The sequence below is a fragment of the Pygoscelis adeliae genome, unplaced genomic scaffold (assembly GCF_000699105.1).
Source record: "Pygoscelis adeliae isolate BGI_AS28 unplaced genomic scaffold, ASM69910v1 Scaffold183, whole genome shotgun sequence".
NCBI classification, from domain to species: Eukaryota; Metazoa; Chordata; class Aves; order Sphenisciformes; family Spheniscidae; genus Pygoscelis; species Pygoscelis adeliae.
This window is the reverse complement of record NW_008824536.1, coordinates 1,625,847-1,644,547: the sequence shown is the minus strand read 5'-3', so window position 1 is coordinate 1,644,547 and position 18,701 is coordinate 1,625,847.

The window sequence follows — 18,701 nt, the reverse complement described above, 5'->3', positions numbered from 1 at the left end:
TGGACATGTGGATTTGCTTGCTCCATATAAAACAGCACAATACAATAGAAGGCTACAACATTTCCTAAAGCAAATATTAAATGCAACATGTTTTTTAAAAATGAGGAAACTGATAGGAATGTTTACTGGATATTATCATAGCCCTGAAGAGATGGACCAGAGGGAAAAGGAAATTATGCACTGAATTGGAGAGAGGAAACACTGAAAACAAAATGTTCTGGCCGTGTATATTATATCATCACCTTCTGTGACTTAGCCACAGAAACTATGATATATTATAACTTTCTTTTTATGTAAAACTGTAGCTCTGAGGATTCTAGGCTGAACACAAATGTAGTGCTAAATAACAAAGTGGATAAATTCACCTACTTGGTGTTCCAGGCATGATACTCAGAGGCAAATAATTCTGTTTATCTGTGTAACCGTTTGACTACGCTACCAGGTTGGTCACTAGAGCTGAACCAAATGATGGTTTACAGAGGCAAAAGAGAGTGTTGGGACCATTATAGAGCTTTCTGTAGTTTAATAAAAGGGAACAATTTTATATTATTTTTGGCTACAGAAATTTGATAAATTGATATTACTGCTTGCGGAGAAGATGACAATAAAATGCATAGGTTCTGTCTATTTATAGCTAATTTCTGTATCTTTATACTACAGTGAAAAGATTATAAAGTCCACAGCAGGACTGAGTGAGCATTACACACAAGCCAATATACCTGACCTCCATTTCAAAATCCTAAGGAATCAAGAAAAAAAATCAGTAAGGTAGTCTTCAGGAAGTTATTGAATCATTGCATGCATGTGTCAGGCCATGAACAAACATCCTTTTTCTAGTCAAGGGTAATTGCCTGTAGCACTCCCCCAGCTTTCATGGTTTCCTGAAAGCTACCACTTTTATCCAACTCATGCAGTAGATCAATTCACATAAGCATACCCTAATTTGTTTCAAGCAATATATATTAGGCTAGTTTAAACAGTTAAAATAGGTGATCTGAGGTAGCCTAGCTGATTTTCCTTGCAGCAAATAGGCAATGCTCCAACACTGGAGCATTGGCAACAAAACAGTAAGGGTGGTAAACTCTGGCTGGTGGGAGGTGATAAAAAGCTGGAGGTGGTAACCTCTTCACTGGTACAGATGCATGCAGACAAGGATGCCTGTCCACTGCTGTAATATGCTCCTTTGTAATGAGTGTTAAAAGTACTGGTTTTCTGCAGCAGTTATACACTCTGAAGCACGTTCAGGTTCTTATATACAAAGGAAACTGCATCTAAATAGCTTTGTTTCTATTGTTACAAAGGTTAAAAAAAAAAAAAAGATGTTTTTAAACCGCAAAGTGAATTTATATATCATGAAAAGAAAGAAGCCTTCTGGAAGGACATTTAATTAGTGTTTCATACAATATTTCCTCCCATTTTGGGTCTTTAATGCTTTATATATGAATAGCAGTCCCACTTTTTTTGCCCTACAAAATATGACAGATTCTAGATAAAACATGCCAACCAAAGTCAGAAGCATGAATTGTAGTGTTATATGCTCCACCTATGCACAATATGGGAAAGCAGCTTTTGACAAACTAGAGTAGTTAAGAGGACAGTGCAGAACTGAATTCCTAGGCAGAAATTCAATTCTGCACAGAAAGGTAATCTCCATATTTGCGCACTCAGGTTTCCTTCTCTCCAGATACTGTTGTCTCCTCACATTCACAGAGAACCATATTTACAAGATTTTGATCTGCAGCAGCACCCAGCTGTTGCAGTACACTGTGGAGTGCCCCTGCCCAGAGTATTACAGGCTCAGGCCCATGGTTCAGTCTCCTCCCTTTCTACTGCATGCCCTAATGCAGCTACTTGGGCAAGAGTGTTGAAAGGATGACCATTAGGATTTTACTCACACAGCTGTTCTCATAAATGATTGCATGATAATTCTGATTACACATCTTCTGATGCCTTTGTCACATCTATACTTTGCACAGAAGGGCTGGAAAAATCTGTCATTCTGACATTGTTCTAGTGCTTTTTGTAGGCTTGCCATGTTCAGCAAGGGTAGCTGTTCACCAAGCAGCAAAAATGGCTATCTGGCTGTTCAGCTGAGCCACTGATCTCTCTTCTGGGCTCGTGAATGTAAGAGATGGCAATTTCTGGATTGATAACAAACTGTTTCTTTCCCCCACATTGCATTCATGAGACCTTTTGGCTCTGCTGTGTCCCCTCTCAAGCATTAAAAAGGAATGTGCTTCCAGCTGTCCTCTGAGAGTCTCATTAGGTTTTCCCAGGCACTTCTATGAAGTTTCACATTGCTGCTCAAATACAATTGGTCTGTAACTATTTGGAGAATTTTTAACTTCTGAGCCTACATACTTTGTGCTAGTTAAATGAACACAGAGATTATAAAATCAGCTTTCCAGACACTTTCAAAGATATTTTTTTATTAGCATAAGAAAAGTAAGGGAAGATTTGAGCGGGCTACGTTGATACTTTTTGCAGAATAATCTTCAGCAAATTAAAATGTAAATTTTTCTACAGTCACTGCTTTTGGGTGACAAACTTTTTGCTTAAAGTCTTTAGATGTGTCCTGCCTCCATTTTGATTTTCACATTTGGAGGTTTTGGGAGCACTTGCCTGATCAGTTCTGTGATCTCATTTCTTTCTTACTCCTTATGCTGACTTACCTGATTTCTGCAAAAGCCTTTTTAGCTTGCTAACCCAACAGCGAACTAACCCAGTAGAAAGAAAAGTGAATTTTCACATGTTGGCTGAGTGAACTGAATCAGATGAGTGCCAGAGTCACGGCTGCACTGCTCAGGAATGGGGGAGTGGGACCTCCGAGTTCTCTGTTATCACCTCCATGGATATACAAGTCCTAGGACCAGGTGTGGGCCCTGCCTTGGGAGCAGGGGGTTCCACCCTCATCAATGCTGTATACATCTCAGTAAAATCTTCATGAGTCTTATTTCCCTACAGAGCAAAGTATGACAGTGCACATCCTGGCACCAAGCTTGGCATCACAACACACTACAACAGGCAGCATACCATCCCTGCCCAGCAAACCTCAGACGGGGATCCTCACCAGCTGAACAGCATTAGTGCCAGCACCACCTAGTACCTCTAGGAGCAATAATTTCTGATTCTGAATGTCTCCACTCAGTGATGTATGCCTTCTTCCATTGTTTTTTGTACATCCAGTCTTGCATCTTTTTTAAAATTAGCTCCAATGTGCCAGCTGAACACATAAGATTATCTTAAGGCCATATAAAATTGATTTAGAGGGACACATATCTAAAGACCCCAGAAGTGAGGCTTAAGGACATGAAAAAGACATGAGCCAAGCTCATGAAAAACTTCTGCTAAATCAGTGTTTCTCAGGGGAACAAAAACCTGCTCCCCTAATCTTCTTGGATGGTTGGTAGCATTTGCCACAATGGGGATCCTATCCTGAATAGGCCTCTGAGTATGACTAGAATGCAAATAATAATTCTCAGAGTTATTACATTCAGGGAAATTACTCTGCTGTACTAATGTGTACATTACATGTATTATTTATATAAGAGTCCAAAAAGACTTGTTAAATGAACATCTTAAAACACAAGTAGAATGTAGATAGGCTCAATCTAATCACTTACACTTAGAAAGAACAACACAGCATAAACACATCAGTTTCTCTTTTACATTGATCGCAATATTTTAAATTAAAATAATCTCTTTCCTTTCCATATTCCTTTCTTCCTAAACCACTGTGAAACAGTTGTACAAGGCTCTCAGTGATTTCATCAGTGATACTGCTCCTGGCTTTTTACCAGTTAGCTAACATGTTCTACCAGTTGGTGGGTAGGTGACTATTTCTGCATAATAAAAACAAATTGATGGAATCACTCAGAAGCACTGAAGACTACAGAATTTGGACATTAGACACAAGCTTTCTTTCTTGTGTAATAAAGTCTCAAAAATAGTGAGGTTTTTCAAAGCCAAAAATCTTCTATAAGCCTATGTCATTTGCCAGCAGATTTATACCTTGCCACCGTATCAATTAAACTGAGTAAGTAGCTATCACCACTATCAGAATTTTTCTAATATACATTAGAATTAATTTTACCTTCATGTTATCTGAGCTGTTCCCAAAGGTGACTAGTTTGTAACACTGAAGTGGCAGAAGGCAATGCAGAGGCTACAGAGAGGTTAACCTTGACTTCAGAGAGGCTACTGTGCATGTCTGTGACAGATAGGGAAATGAAATGGATAATTTCACTGATCAGCTAATACGTTACCCACTGCTTACTTCCCAAGCAGTATTATGAATTACTTATGTGCAAAGTATCCAGGTTCAGAGATGGTCAGCATACAGTGGTTTTAGTGATGGCATCTCATGAGATGTCCTTTCTCAAGGCTCTGTGTGCTAACTCTACTCAGATGCTGATTTACTGAGATTTGAAAGCTATTATCACTCGTCTACCTGTCCTTTTTCTTCTAAGCTACAACCGGACTACTTGGAAACTTGGCAAATCAGCCTATTTATTAGGGAGCCAAATTCAATATGATCAAATCCGACCTTTATCATAGAAGGGACAAGCCTGCTATGAACTTCTCATGTGAATCTTGCAGGAAAGCATCCATGCACTGAGGTCCACTAATTAGCCAGCTGATTGTCATCTCCTTTTCACCAAAGCAGTTGTAATTCAGTAATACCATATATGCATATATTGTGCAGTTCACACTCACTTCTTGGGCATGAAAGAAACCAGGAACTCTAAAAGCTAACAACAGTATAGTAGTCAGAAGCTACATCGCTAATCAGCAAGCAAAGCTGTTAAGTGGACCAATGTTTCTAGTGCACTAAGCACTACAACAGCATTGAACACTCTTGAGGTGAAAGTCCACAAACTGGTCAGCACCCATGAAGGGTACTAAGTACTCCCAGCTCCCACTGATTTCAAAAGGAAATCTGCAGGCCTTTTGTTACCCTTGCTGTTGCGTGATCAACTCTGAACAACTTCCTTTTCACCATCTGGCAACTGAACTCGATTCTTTGTTTGTGCTTTCCAGGCTGTCAGATTTAATATATCCATTGTTTAATGATCCCATCCTCACCTTTAAGTTTATGGAGGATTTTTCTGTTCTAATCATAGCAAATATCACAATCAAAATACCTACATTTCTACTCCTGGAAAATGAGACCTCATTTAGCAAAACAGATGCTCCTTTTGGAAGGATTTTGTACTTCCAACTTATAAACCCCACAAATCTAGTGAAATTCAATATTGTCCATGTTTGTTGAGTTTTCTCCACTAAAGCAGATCCAGTTTGTTTTGCACACTTCAGCACACTTTCACTGTGCTGCCCTGTTGGATTCTGTTGAACAGCTTCTGGTGACAGAACACAAGGCTGTTTCATTAACCATCCACCAGCAAATCTAATAACATGTGAAGAATTTCAACAGCTCATTCATGGTTCAGTTAATTTATGATAAATTTCTCCCCATCGAGATATCACAAGCAGAGATGAAAGAAACTCCAGAGAATGATTTCTCTTCTCGTATTCATACATTTGTGAAGCTCGAAGGAGTCTAGAGAGAATGAGCAAGAGCAGCTGATGAATTAAGACAGTTTGAGCTTCCAACATGGAAAATAATTATAAAATAAAATCCCATCCTGAGTAGGAAAACAATGTCATGGGGAAAAAAGTATTTTTGCTCAAAGTATATTTTTTATCATCAGGAACATGTTGTTCACAAAAAAGGCATTGACTGACTAGGAAACTGAAACACTCTGTTCACAGACCAAAACCATCATGGCCAGCATAAGCATCCCTGGGTTGTTTACCTCTGCAGAACCCTTTGTCTGTCTGTCCCTGGCTTTCAGTTTGTTCTGCTGACAACTCCTACTTAGTGCAAATTATTGGGAGACACTTTGTGGATCTGGAATTCCAAACTTTCAAATAATACTTGCAGTTAATACATTTATTGATTTTCCCAATTGTTTTGCAGTAGGCTTTAGCAATCTATAATTAAGACATTAAATTGTGTGTGCTTTCAGGTGTCCTAGAAAACAAATACATAACAATTGTACTATAATTCACTTTGGAACATAGTGATTTTGTTCATCAATGTCTATGTATTCGCAATATGGAAAGCAACTTCATTGTTCACAGTTTGGTTCATGTCGTTCTGCAACTGATAAACAACGAACATGTAAATAAAAAAATAATCCAACTGAAAATGAATGTTAAAATTTCCTTCAATCTGACACTGTTGTCAAAGCCCAAACACCTAGGACTGCAGGAACAGACAGAACAGATAAAACCAGAGACAGTCTAAAAATTTGGTCAGAGAGAAATCAATACTGAATAATCCAGAAAAAAAAAAAAAAATTATCCAGGAAATTAGTGGTTGACTTGTGCCCTGAAGAATGAGACTTTGTATTCCTCATATACCTTTATCCCCTAGTTTAAATCTGGATTTTCTCCTTCCTACCAGCTGCCTTCAGTGAGCAGTTTTCGGACGACCTGTAAAACTGGGCAAAAAGATATATGCAGTATAAAGTCTGATCACAGAATTTTCAGGAATAGTCATCTTACCAGTTCTTGCTTTATCTTAACCAAGGTTTCAAGTGAGCAGACAGCACTTAAAATCTTCTGGCTCCAAAGGAAGGAGGAAAGGAGAACAGATTTCAGAAGAGCTAGATGAAAGGGCTAAAGAATAGGCTAGCAGGAAACACAGAAATCCAAAGAAAACAAATAGTCCAATCCTATAAGGTGCTGAGTACTTGCAACACCCATTAAAATGAAAGGTAGTTGACAAACATAAATAATTTCCTGAAACCATGTCCAAAGGAACAGTCTCTGCCTTTCTGTGATGGTACACACAGGAAAGGGTCCATCATTTTAGTCACTGCTTGGTCAACAAACTTGTTCTATGTCTAAACATCCTTTTTAAAAAGAAAACCAAAAAACCCAAAGCAAACAAAACAACAAAAAAGCCCACATGCTTCTCTCTTGCTTTTTGTGCTTGCTATTCTATGGGTACCTGAATTTTTATTAACTTTTCATACACTAACGCGTACAAAATGACTAAAGAAAGATGATGAACAAATTATGCATATGAACCAACCACATCCTCCAGCTTTATTCAGATTAGTCTCACGGAGATGAAGTAGGGAAGATTCCAGCAGACCCAGAGGATTCTTCCCGTCCTAGCATCTCCTATGTCTTTCTCCTCCTGTGTCCCTGTGAAGCCAGCATGTCCCCTTCCTTCAGAGATCCAAACCATTACGGTGCTAAGGGGCATAAGCTAGCAAGGGCTATTCAAAGCACAGCTTTCACCACTCTTTTTTTTACCAGATGCTCAAGATACCAGTGTTAAAAGACATCTTTTTTCCTCCCTGTGTTTCAGCACTGGGTTGAAGGGTGTTAACTATTAGGCTTTAAGTGGGGCATGCATTCGCTTGTGTCTCCAGAACAATGTTTACCTTAACAAACACACTTTTCAAGCAGGCAATGGCTCTTCAACAGTAAAACACTTTATACAGATACAGACACTAGGTCATAGCAAAAAGAAAGCTATAGGTACTCAGGAAAGAGCAAGAGGGAGCTTCTTAAATGAGAGATACTGACTCATGGGAAGATTACATTACTCCAAATAATTACTGATTCCTTTGCAACATATGCTGAATAGACATCCTTTTGCAGCTCAAATCAGCAGTCATCATTGCTTATACTGTGAGAAAGATTCAGAAAGAAACTAGCTTAATCACCCTGTAGATACAAGCATTTTCAAGGTTATCCAAACTACTGCAGCTGCTCTGTTAGCATGCCCTTCACCTGCCTTAAGAACCATGCTCTGGGCCTGTAAAAAGTGTTCAGCAATGCATGGATGCACAGCGAAGATTTAGAAACATTCATGGACATTTTATGTATATGGTCTCTGAATATCAAACACTTGAACCTTCTAATACAAATGTCCAAAGTAATATTTCATTCATATTAAATGCTGTAATAATGAGGGGAATGTAATATACTTTATCAAGTACATATAAGCATTGTAGTATTTATACATAGCATTTAACAATTGTGTATAGATTTTTATAAATATATATGTATGTTTCTGTGTGTGTATGCACTTTACACAATACTATGTAAGATAATTATACAAATTACATAGCTATAATGGATAATTATGAACTAAATGATACTATAACATATCATTGGCTACCATTTTACTGCCCTGTAATACATATTTACTGCTACTGGTTTCCAGATTTTTGGACTTGGAACCACTTCAAAACCTACAATTTTTTAAGTCACCAGGAAACAAAACAAGTATTTCTTTCTCTCCCCATCCCAAATTTGGAATTTTACACCCAAAATCTAAATACTGCCAGAAGCCCAGAAACAGAATTCTCACTGTCGCTGTCGTAACATGTTCAAATTCCAGCACTGAGTGCCCTTGCAGTGCTGCCAAGAGGCAGCTTTCTCTCGCTTGAAATTGAGATTTAAGGCTTTGAATGGGACACAAATCAGCTGCCTAGCCATCTAACTTACTGGACCTTAGCATCATGACTTTTAAAATACATTTTTGATCATTTTATACATTTTGTCTCTATGATTGGAATCACAGTGTGCCAGGGTGTCTGGCCTTACGGGTAAAAGGGATAAAACTCCTAATAAAAGTTTTATACACTGTTAATCTTTTTAATGACTTTTTGCATTGTACAATGCATATAGTATTAAGTATTCCACAAAATAATATCTTGCACAATAATTTTCACAGGACTCCTGGAAAGGCCTGCAAAGCTCAGCAACAGCTTTACCAATTTTGATAATGGCTCACCCCAAACTTACGCTAACAAATCTTTATAGGACACCATTACGTGACCACTTTTACTAAAAGAGAGTTGTACTAAAGTACTAGACAAAAGTGCTCCAGAAATTTTTGCAAACTACGGCTCCAGCGATAGCAAGTGTTATAATCTGGACTCAGTTCACCTATACAAGGAAAATCGTAACAAAAATTGTATGACAGCAATAGTAAGAACTCTAACACTGGTTCAGTATGCAAAACATACTTTAAAATATGTCCACAGTAAATTTTTCTTCCTCTTAAAGAGTCTAATTTGAAAAATAATTTAATTCAATGTTTGATAAGAAGTCTCATTTCTGGATATAATTGCATGGAGGTAACTTTTGTAAACAGTGTGCACTGCAGAGGTTTTAGAAGAAATAACTACAGGCATCCACTGTAAAAGATGAGTTTGGAGAAACTCAGGATACACTTAAAATGATCGAAGCCTTTTGGTACCATATCAGTGAAACCATCAAACTCTTGCTTAGATGAACACACCTAGTGATTGTCAAAGCAAACAGTTCCTATGTGCTGCAAAAACAGGATTTCCGCTCAGCTATTTTGGCTTAACTAAGGCTTTCAGACAAAACCAGTAAAAATAAAACAACTTTATAAAAAAAAAAATCAAAGGACACAATGGAAAAAAACAGGACCATATCTGAGAGGCAAGAGAAAAAGGAAACAAGAAGAAAGGGAGGAGAGGGTGATTAAAGCAAAATATAGCTCCCAAGAACATATCCTTAAACATTTTCCCAGTATTTCCTCTAAAATACAGATTTCTTAGAAATACGAAAATTTTAAGGGATCAGATGCCAAGTCACCACTCTTAGACTGAGACCTTTGGATGCTTAGTCCTATTCCTTGAATTGAACAAAGGCCACTTTGGTAGACTGGGATTTAGTTATACTCAAGCTAGGCATATTCCCTCACTTAACCAATGGGCTGCCTGGTGCTGGAGAGCAGTTTCATCTCTTCGTAATTGTTACTACAGCCCTAAGGCTAAAACTCATCCAAATTCCCCTTTTTTTTTTCTCTCCTTTCCACTGCAACACTCAATCATCTTCCGTGCACCACTGACCTCTTCATTTCCCACTGCCTTTTTGCAAACTGAGACAGGCGTTTTGTCTTTTTCCGAGTATCAGAACAGTGCCAAGCATAAATATTCACAAGGGCAGTTTGTGAGAATAGCCCGTACCAAAAATTCATAAGTAAATCTACAATTCACTAAATTCCCTGTGCAGACAAGGCTGGCTGTGCATATGAATACTGTGCCTGCACCCACCACCTACCAGCTCGGCTCTGCCTTCCAGGGAACATAGCTGTTATGCAGCAGTCTGGCCAGGAGGGTTGTCCCATGGCCCAGCGAGTGAGTTTCACTCAGTAACGCCTTCCTGTGCTAATATTCTAAAGATTCTAATGTTTCTATCTTCTCATTCTTGTAAGTTCCCTGTTATTTTTTTTCTGAGCTTCGAACACGTTCTTGCTGTATATATTTCATTTCTCCTCATCCTACAGAATGCTGTGATCCAGAAGTTATGCTGAATTTCTGACATAGCAACTTGGCACCAGACAAGTGATTTCACTGCAGCATCACACAGCAAAAAAAGTAAGGCCATAGGAAGAAAATGAACTCCCACTTCCAGCACAGCTGTCCTAAAATACAACTCCAAAAATGTCTTATCTTTTGCAAGACTGTCTTTTTTTTTTAATCAAAATTTACACCTGTCATGATAGTGTGAGTATATGTGAAATGGTTCCAAGAGATATGCACATAAGTAATAGAGGTTTTCTCCTGGTCCCTTAGAAACAAAACTGAAGAAAACAATGCTCTGAATCACAATGTTATAAGCAAGCACATGTAGTTTTGAATCCTTTGATCTATATTTCCTGTTTAACTCTTGTCCGCCTCCTCCAGGGTAAGAGCTGACTTGACTTTTTACTAGAGCTGAACAGGAAAATATTTTCATATCCCAAGAACATTTTCCAGCCCAAACTAGATAAAAAGCCAAAACTTCAACAGCAACAAAACTGCAAATCAAAGCTCCAAACATTTCAACATAAATTAGCCTAAATATGCTGTTTATCAGTTCTGATTTCAACATTATTTTTTTAATTCCTAAAAATTAACAAATATTTCCAGACAATTAATAATTTTTGTTAATATTTTAGCAAATATTAACACTGATAACTTGGATGTAAAGAGGAAATGAAAAAAATTTTCAACTGAAACATTTTCCAAAACCTGTTATTTTTCACAGGTTGTCTCTGTTTCAAAAAACAGCCAAAATCTAAGTCAAAAGTCATGCCAGGTAGCTCTACATCAAACATAAGAGTGGCTGTAGTGGATGAAGCCCAAGGTCCATCTAGTTCAACCACCTGCAGTAGTGACCAAAAGCAGATGCATACTCAGCAGGGGAAGTTTACATATACATATAGCACTTCCCCCATGTACTCTCCCAGTCATCAACCATTTTCAGTTCAAGGATCTCCTGAGTAAGGGGTGGTGTCTATGTGTTTAGTAATCCTCATTGGATTTCTCTTACACAGACACTTCCAGTTTCCAACTAACCTCATATCAATGCTTAATACCCACATCATACCCAGCGAGGAATTCCACACATTAACTACATGTCTCAAGGAGAACCATTTCATCATCTTTTGCTATCAGAATTTTTTATCATCAAAATAATCCTTACATCTTGTACGGGGAGAGACATACAAGTGATCCCTGCTCTATTTTCTCCATGCCATTCATGATTTTATAGACCTCTATCCATATCACTCTTAGTTGTTTTGTCCTCTGGCTGAGGAGTCCTAATCTACTTAGCTTCACATTTGTCATTATTCATTTGCCCCTTCCTCTATCTGATAACATCGTATGAACAAATATATTTCATCCAGGCAGTTTGTGACTATTTCTTCTTTTTGCTTTTAATATCAAGAAAAAAGAAATGCAAGCTCCAAATCAGGCATCTGAATACCTTGGCAGAAACCCTGGCCAAAAAAATTTATTCATGCATATGTTTGAAAGGAAGCATTTTCATGAAGGGCAAAAGTATTTTTTCCAACATTTACCTGCTCTTAAATCTTATTTGAAACTATTGAAGTTTTGGTTAGGTAACAGATGGAGGAGAGATGGTTATTTGTTAACATTAATTTATAGTAACAATTTGAGATCTAGATTATGTGCTAGTCCAAAGCGTTCCTGGAGAGACATACTATAATGATTTTCCAGTATTTTTGTTCATAAAATTCAGATTAGGTCAGATTAAACCATTGGGGTACTAATTTCAATTTAGCAATTATGCATTCCACAAGTAGCACTTAAACGTTCATATTTAGAAGTATTTTAGTCTAGATGAGGAAACTAAGAGGACAGCATATTTGTTACCCCAGAAATAATGCAAGCTGTTCAATAGTTGTGTGGTTGATGCCTCCTTCTGCACCCTTTTCAAGAGAGGAGAGAGAGATTTGAAGGTATTGTTCTGCACAGGGCATCAGCCCAGAAGCTAGCAGCTGAGTTCTGAACAAAGAGGCACTGCTGGTTTCTTTGTGCACTGGTTTCTCTGTTATTTGCAACAACAGTCTCACAAGCTTATTGACTATTGTACTTAAACTCACATTTTTAATGGAGAACTAACTAATATTTTTAAATTATGTCACAACGAAGGATAGAAAAGAGGAAAAAGTTATTCACCTAACTTAATCAGACAATAAGAGATATATCAAGCTTGTCAGAATCAGCATTCTTCTATGAAGTTTTCACCTGATTTAAAAAGACAAAAGGAACAGTTAACAATTTAGAGGGTGGGTGTTATTTCTTTGCCTTCTGTTCCAACCATCATTTCAATACTTGACTCTAAATAAAGGACATGTGAAAAACAACTTTTGAAGTTTCACATAGTAAAGAAGGGAAGAGAAAGATTAAAAGAGTAAGGCACAAGAATCAAAAAGAGGTGATTCTCTGGAGAATTTTGAGGCAACCCAGTGTTCAAGACCAATGACAAACACAAATTTAGCAAGAAGAGGAATAAAAATACATATTCTAATACATGTAAATAATAAACAGATAATTTAGAGGAAAGCAAGAGGATAACCTACTAGTTTTTGTCTCTTAAAGGACAGGTTACACTGCATTTATTTCCCCCTCTATTGAAACTATTAAATATAAATGCATTATTTGATTCATGGGTGACTTAAGAGATACATCTCTGAATAATTGAGACACACAACAACAAGCAGAAACCAAAACATGTTCTTATTTAATCTGTTTCATCACCTTTTCCAAGGTTTTTTAGCAAGACACTTGTTTTGATGTTCTCATTTTATTCTCCAGATCCCCAAATACTCCCAATTTAAGGCACTCTGAGGAACTGAAACTGTATCTGTCTCTACCACCTGCCCAAATGCTTTCAAGAGAGGCAATTTCAAGCAAACAGCAGCAGGAGGTACATAAGTACAGAATTTAAAATGAACTGACAAGGGTCTCTTATAAATTATTTTGATATAAGCAACTTCCGAGAGTAGGTTGCCCTCCTTTATGTCTTAGACCACCAAGCAAACAAATTGTACTAAACAATGATCTGTACTGAATACTCTGAATATATTTTACAGTTCTTGTATATGCCATGAATTCAATGCTGAGTATTTTTTCAAACTACTTTTCCTTTGGAAAGCATTCTAATTTTAAAAAAGAGAGGGAGAAATATCATCTAGGTCTAAACTCCTTACTAACATGTCAATAACTTTTTAAAAATCATAGTTCTGCTATTACTGAACAAGACATTACATTCTCTGCCTTCTCCAATTCCCTCCACCCAGAAATTAATTCTGAATAGAAGTAACCAGAAAATGATAGGGATATAGATCTCTGCTGACAGTTCTAACATTGTGGTTGCTAATCACATCTGTAAACAAATTTCCAGGTTCCTCACCCCTTCCGCAAATAGCCCAGGTAAATAAAGAACACAGAACCTGGGAGGTCCAGGGAGAGTCGAACAGAACAACCTTCCCATTGTTAAACTGTGGGATGAGTTTTTATGGATTATCTCAGACCACTGTGTCTTCCACAGTGCTTCAAAGCATGATAGCAGTGTCTGATAATAATGAGTCTAGGAAAGATCAGCTGTATTTAGACACCACAAAAAAAAAAAAAAAAAAAAGATTTCCCGATGTTAATCGTGTTTTAGTAAAGACTTAGAAATTTGACTTTTGCTAGACATTGGATGGGTCTGATTTTCAAAGGAAAAAAGTATCCTCTGCACTTTAATGGTAAAGAATCACAGACAGAATCATCCCTGATAACTAAGGAGCTAGTTTTTGAACAGGCACTCATATGCACACCTTCCACTGACAGTATCACTGCCTCACTAATGAAAACAGGGTACCAGTTCCAATGAATTCTTCTATTAGCCTCTTTCTAAACACATCTTTCTTCCAGTTCCAAGAGTCACTAATGCCACCTGCTAGTAGCATTATCTGTATGATTTGAAAGCCATGAAACACAGAGAAGACAGTCAATATGAATGGCGTGGTTTTATGTGCTCTCCTCTTCATGGATTTTTCAACAAATGGTTAAAAGTATGTTAACAGAGGGTTAAAAATGGTTAGTTAACAGCCTCTCCTCTCCCTTTAGGGCTGTTTGGGTACAAACTACACTCATGGTGAGTTTGTTGACTTATCTTTGGCATGCGTGCATGCACATAAAACAGGAGAAACAAGAAATGACAGCTCAGAAAACTATGATACTTTTCAGACAGAGCATCTGATGCTGAGAAAAATATCACCTACTCATTATTCATTTAAACTTGAACAAAAAGGGAAGCTTTTTCCAAAAAGTCTCCTTCTAAACAGACCTCATCACTTTTAATCCAATTGCTATAGATTTTTCTTGCTTGCTTGCTATTTTTTCATTCATTCTTTTGTGAGTGATACCTGCTTTTCATTTGGCAAGGTGAGCAAGCTAAGGAGAGTGAAAATACAAAGGAACTGCATGAGGATATAAAAAAATTTAAGCACAATGACAATATACGAAGAAACCAACCAACCTTACTTTTGACTGCCTTATCTTGCCTGGGACTCTGGAGCAACCAAAAGGACCTAGATCTCCCAAAAAACCACTCCATGTTTTAGAGTTCTCACCTAGGAACTACATGAGATGGAACTTTCAATGGTTAGTCAATGGCATCCAAAAGCCTTGAGCTGACAGAAACACTAAAATCAGCTTATATACAAAAGTCTTAACTACTAATCTCAACAAAATAGAGGATGGACCACACCCTGCTTCAAGATACTGCTGTAAATCAGTAATATAAAACCAAACAAATGCTAGCCTAATGTTTCCAATCTATTGGATTGGATACATTTTTAAATAGCAGAAGTCCAGTCCTGATTTTCTGTCAGCTATTGTACAAGAAACTTTGCCTAAAGAGATATAAAATGCTTAGGTAAACATAGAGCAACTGAAACATGCCATTTATTTACATTTTACACACTATTGCTTAAATTTTGCAGTATTTTCAAATTTAGGAGTCCTTTACCACGTGTGTTCTAATAGACTACTACTTCTTCGTGTCATTTTGTGTCAGTTGCAACAAATGGCTTTCCCTAGAAAGCATGCAGTCTGGAGGTTATGACAGGCACTGCTAAACAAAGTAAAAGGGATTAGTGAAGAGGATTTTCTATACCCAACAGGAACACCGACAACTACACTTCTAGCAAGAATAGCTCTAAGGGAAGCATTTGTCAAATTGAGACACCCGAACGCTTCCATGTCATTAGCTCTTCTTTTAAGTGATAAAAAAACATCTGGCTATTGGAAATGAGGGGATCTCTCATATATTCAACTTTCCATGGCCCAAACAAAAATCATTAATGTCACTGCCTTCGCTCAATTTCACAACAGAATTCTCTAAGGGGACCACAATAGCTGTGTCACTTGTTTCTTAAATGTGTCGGATACTGGTCACACTAAATTAACATCACAATACACAAGCACTCTTTTGGAAATATTTCCATGTGTGAAAAGCAGTAAAAGTCATCCAAAAGATACAGGAGATTTATTAAGGCTCAGACAAATCCACTCAAGAACATGAAGGGAGGCTGCAGTAACAGTCAGAAGGCAATCAGAAAAAAAAATATGTTGTGTCTAGGTTGTGGGGTGTGTATGCATGCTTACATGTATGATTTTTAAGTATACTTAACATACCAGCAGCCCAAAGTTCAGCTTCTGTTCAGGTTTACTTAATTAATTTTTCAATTGCCTATGGATTAGGTGACTGCCATTGAAACATCCTCTTCAACCCTCTTCAGTGAGATCTTATTGAGAAACTCTTCCTGTAGAGTTCCATGACAGGAAGAAGAATGCTAAACATTATTTTTCTTAGCCAGAAAAGCTACTTTCATTAATTGGGAATGCCAATTTTAATCAAAGTTTTTATGCTGTACCATAAGATGAATTTGAAATGTATGACTTAGCAAATGTTAAAATTTTGCTCTTAACTTTATATAGTCCTACCATACTTTGTCCTCATTCCTGACACACCTTTAAGCAAATTTTGTGGTGTGAAGCAGATATTTTGTAGTTGTATTTTTATGCCCAATCAGACATGATATAGAAAGAAATATATTTAGATTCCGGACCTTGTCAAAAAAAAGCATGTGATATTTCATGGTTTCAAACCCTGGCCAGTGTCCAGACCTTTGTCTAGTTTCCAGTCAAGTTTTCATTTACAAGTCTTAAAGCATTACTATCACATCTGTAAATTTCAGAAGAGACTCCAAAAATGCCATAGTTAAGAAAACCATATGCCTTCTCATCTTTTGGGGTGATTCAATCCAAGTCAGTCTCCTGGATTAACCTGCTTCTACAGGTAAATAGAAGATTTAGTTCAAATAATCTAAGTTTGGTCCATATGGAATTATCATTATTATTACTATTTGCAAGACCTCTTTATACGGAAAAAATTATTTCTTTATATTTACTAGCTTTCTCATTATTCTTTGTATGCTTTCATCTTAGTTTGGAGCTCGCATTATTAGAAGCAGGACAGGCATCACCTAAAGCAATAAACACTAATAATGTGAATAATAATTAAATGCTCACTTTTGTGAGAAAAAATAACTGAACTCTTATCTTGCACATCCCAATGTGCATTGCATTCAGATGGCTACTAGACCTACTACCAGGTATGTAGGTGTATCTCCCTTTTTTTTTTTAATTGGGATTTAAAAAAAAAAGTTTCCTTTTGTTCAACTGGGAATCACTCTTTTGGTTTTACTTTTTAGTAAGAAAACACGATTATCTCAGGTCAAATCTAAAAGTGTTTTGGTTTGTCTGCCAAAACTAACCCCAAAACGTTTTACAAGAAACTTTGCTATATTACAGTTAAGTCATGTTTACAAACCCAGCCTTCAGTTACAGTCTGTACTGCACCTCATAGAAACATCATTAACACACAGTAAGGAAAGGTAAAGGGCGGAATCTCCTCCGGGGTATCAAGAAGTCACAACAACATTTCTTGCTTGTGATTACCACACTGCTCTGCATGAAGGTAATTTACGATAGCATATGGATCAGTGTGGCCATGTTGCATTGCCTTTCCTGAAAGAATTCATGTTAGAGTAGGATCTTCAGAGAAAAAGGAAATTAAGTCAGCAAGTCACTCACGCGGGTAAGGCTAATTTTCCAAAGAGAAACTCTTTGGAGTTTCAGAAAGATCTTGGCATTCTTAGCTGCAACTAGCATGGGAAAATTTTTAGCAGTTTTATTCTGTTGTTTTTGTAAACTGACCTATGAAACTTTGCAGTTCCCTTCGATTATGTCACTGAGTCACTGGTATGACATTTTTAGCAAGAGTCTGTTGTAGACGCCAAGCTCTTCAGACTCTATTTCCTTCTCCAAGTCATTACATGAATTAACGGATTGAAGCAGTTCTTTGCCTAATAACACAACAGATTCTATTGGAAGTTTTAACTTTTGACAGCCATGAAGAAGTTCAAACTGTATTTTTAATTCCTTCTCTCAGACTTACTGGCAAGCCAAAAGCTCACCCATTAAAGCACCACAAGCACTGTCACAGTTGATGTATAAAGAAAACAGCTATTTATTAGACTTGTTTTCTGTAGTATGTACAAACAATATGGAGAGTAACAAAGGGCCTTTGCATTGCACAAACACCGAGAGCGCAAAAAGAAAATGAAAACAAGGCATAAAACAAAGAAAGGATGTGTACCATGGAACAGTCACAAGTTACTTTTTTGGGTTTTGCTTTTCTTTTTGTGCTAAAAATAAAACACAATGCTTATCTTTGTGTAGAGACTACTCACCAAAGCCTGACTAAACTGGAGGTTAAGAATATCAACATCATTAAAACTCTTTCCAATTTTCAGTTCTTTATCTAGATTCACTTTCTCCTAATATTACTTTCTTCAGAAACTGAGTCTTCTCCCAGAAAAAAAATCCAACAGAAATGCTCTTAAGTAGACATGGTAACAGAGAAATGATCAGACTTAGTCCTAGCTAGCTATCATAATTAAAACTGCCATTAAAGAAAAATGTGAGATGCTGAAGCTAAGAATTTTGGCAACCAAACCTTCACTAACTTTGAAGCTTTTTAAATTCCAGCTCTTGTGAAAGGCTGAGCAACTTTCTACGACAATGTTTCCCAGCTATGAAACAGAACATTGCCTGGAGTTACTTGGAATGTACAATAATTAGCAACAAATAGAAAACAGTGCACATCCAGTGCAGTTCAGTTTGGGAGTTTTCTTGCCAGAATTTTCATACTTAACCAAATTAAATATGCTGTTTGTATCATGTCTTATCACTATACTAAAATAAAACCTTGAATAAAGTTTGTAACAAGAC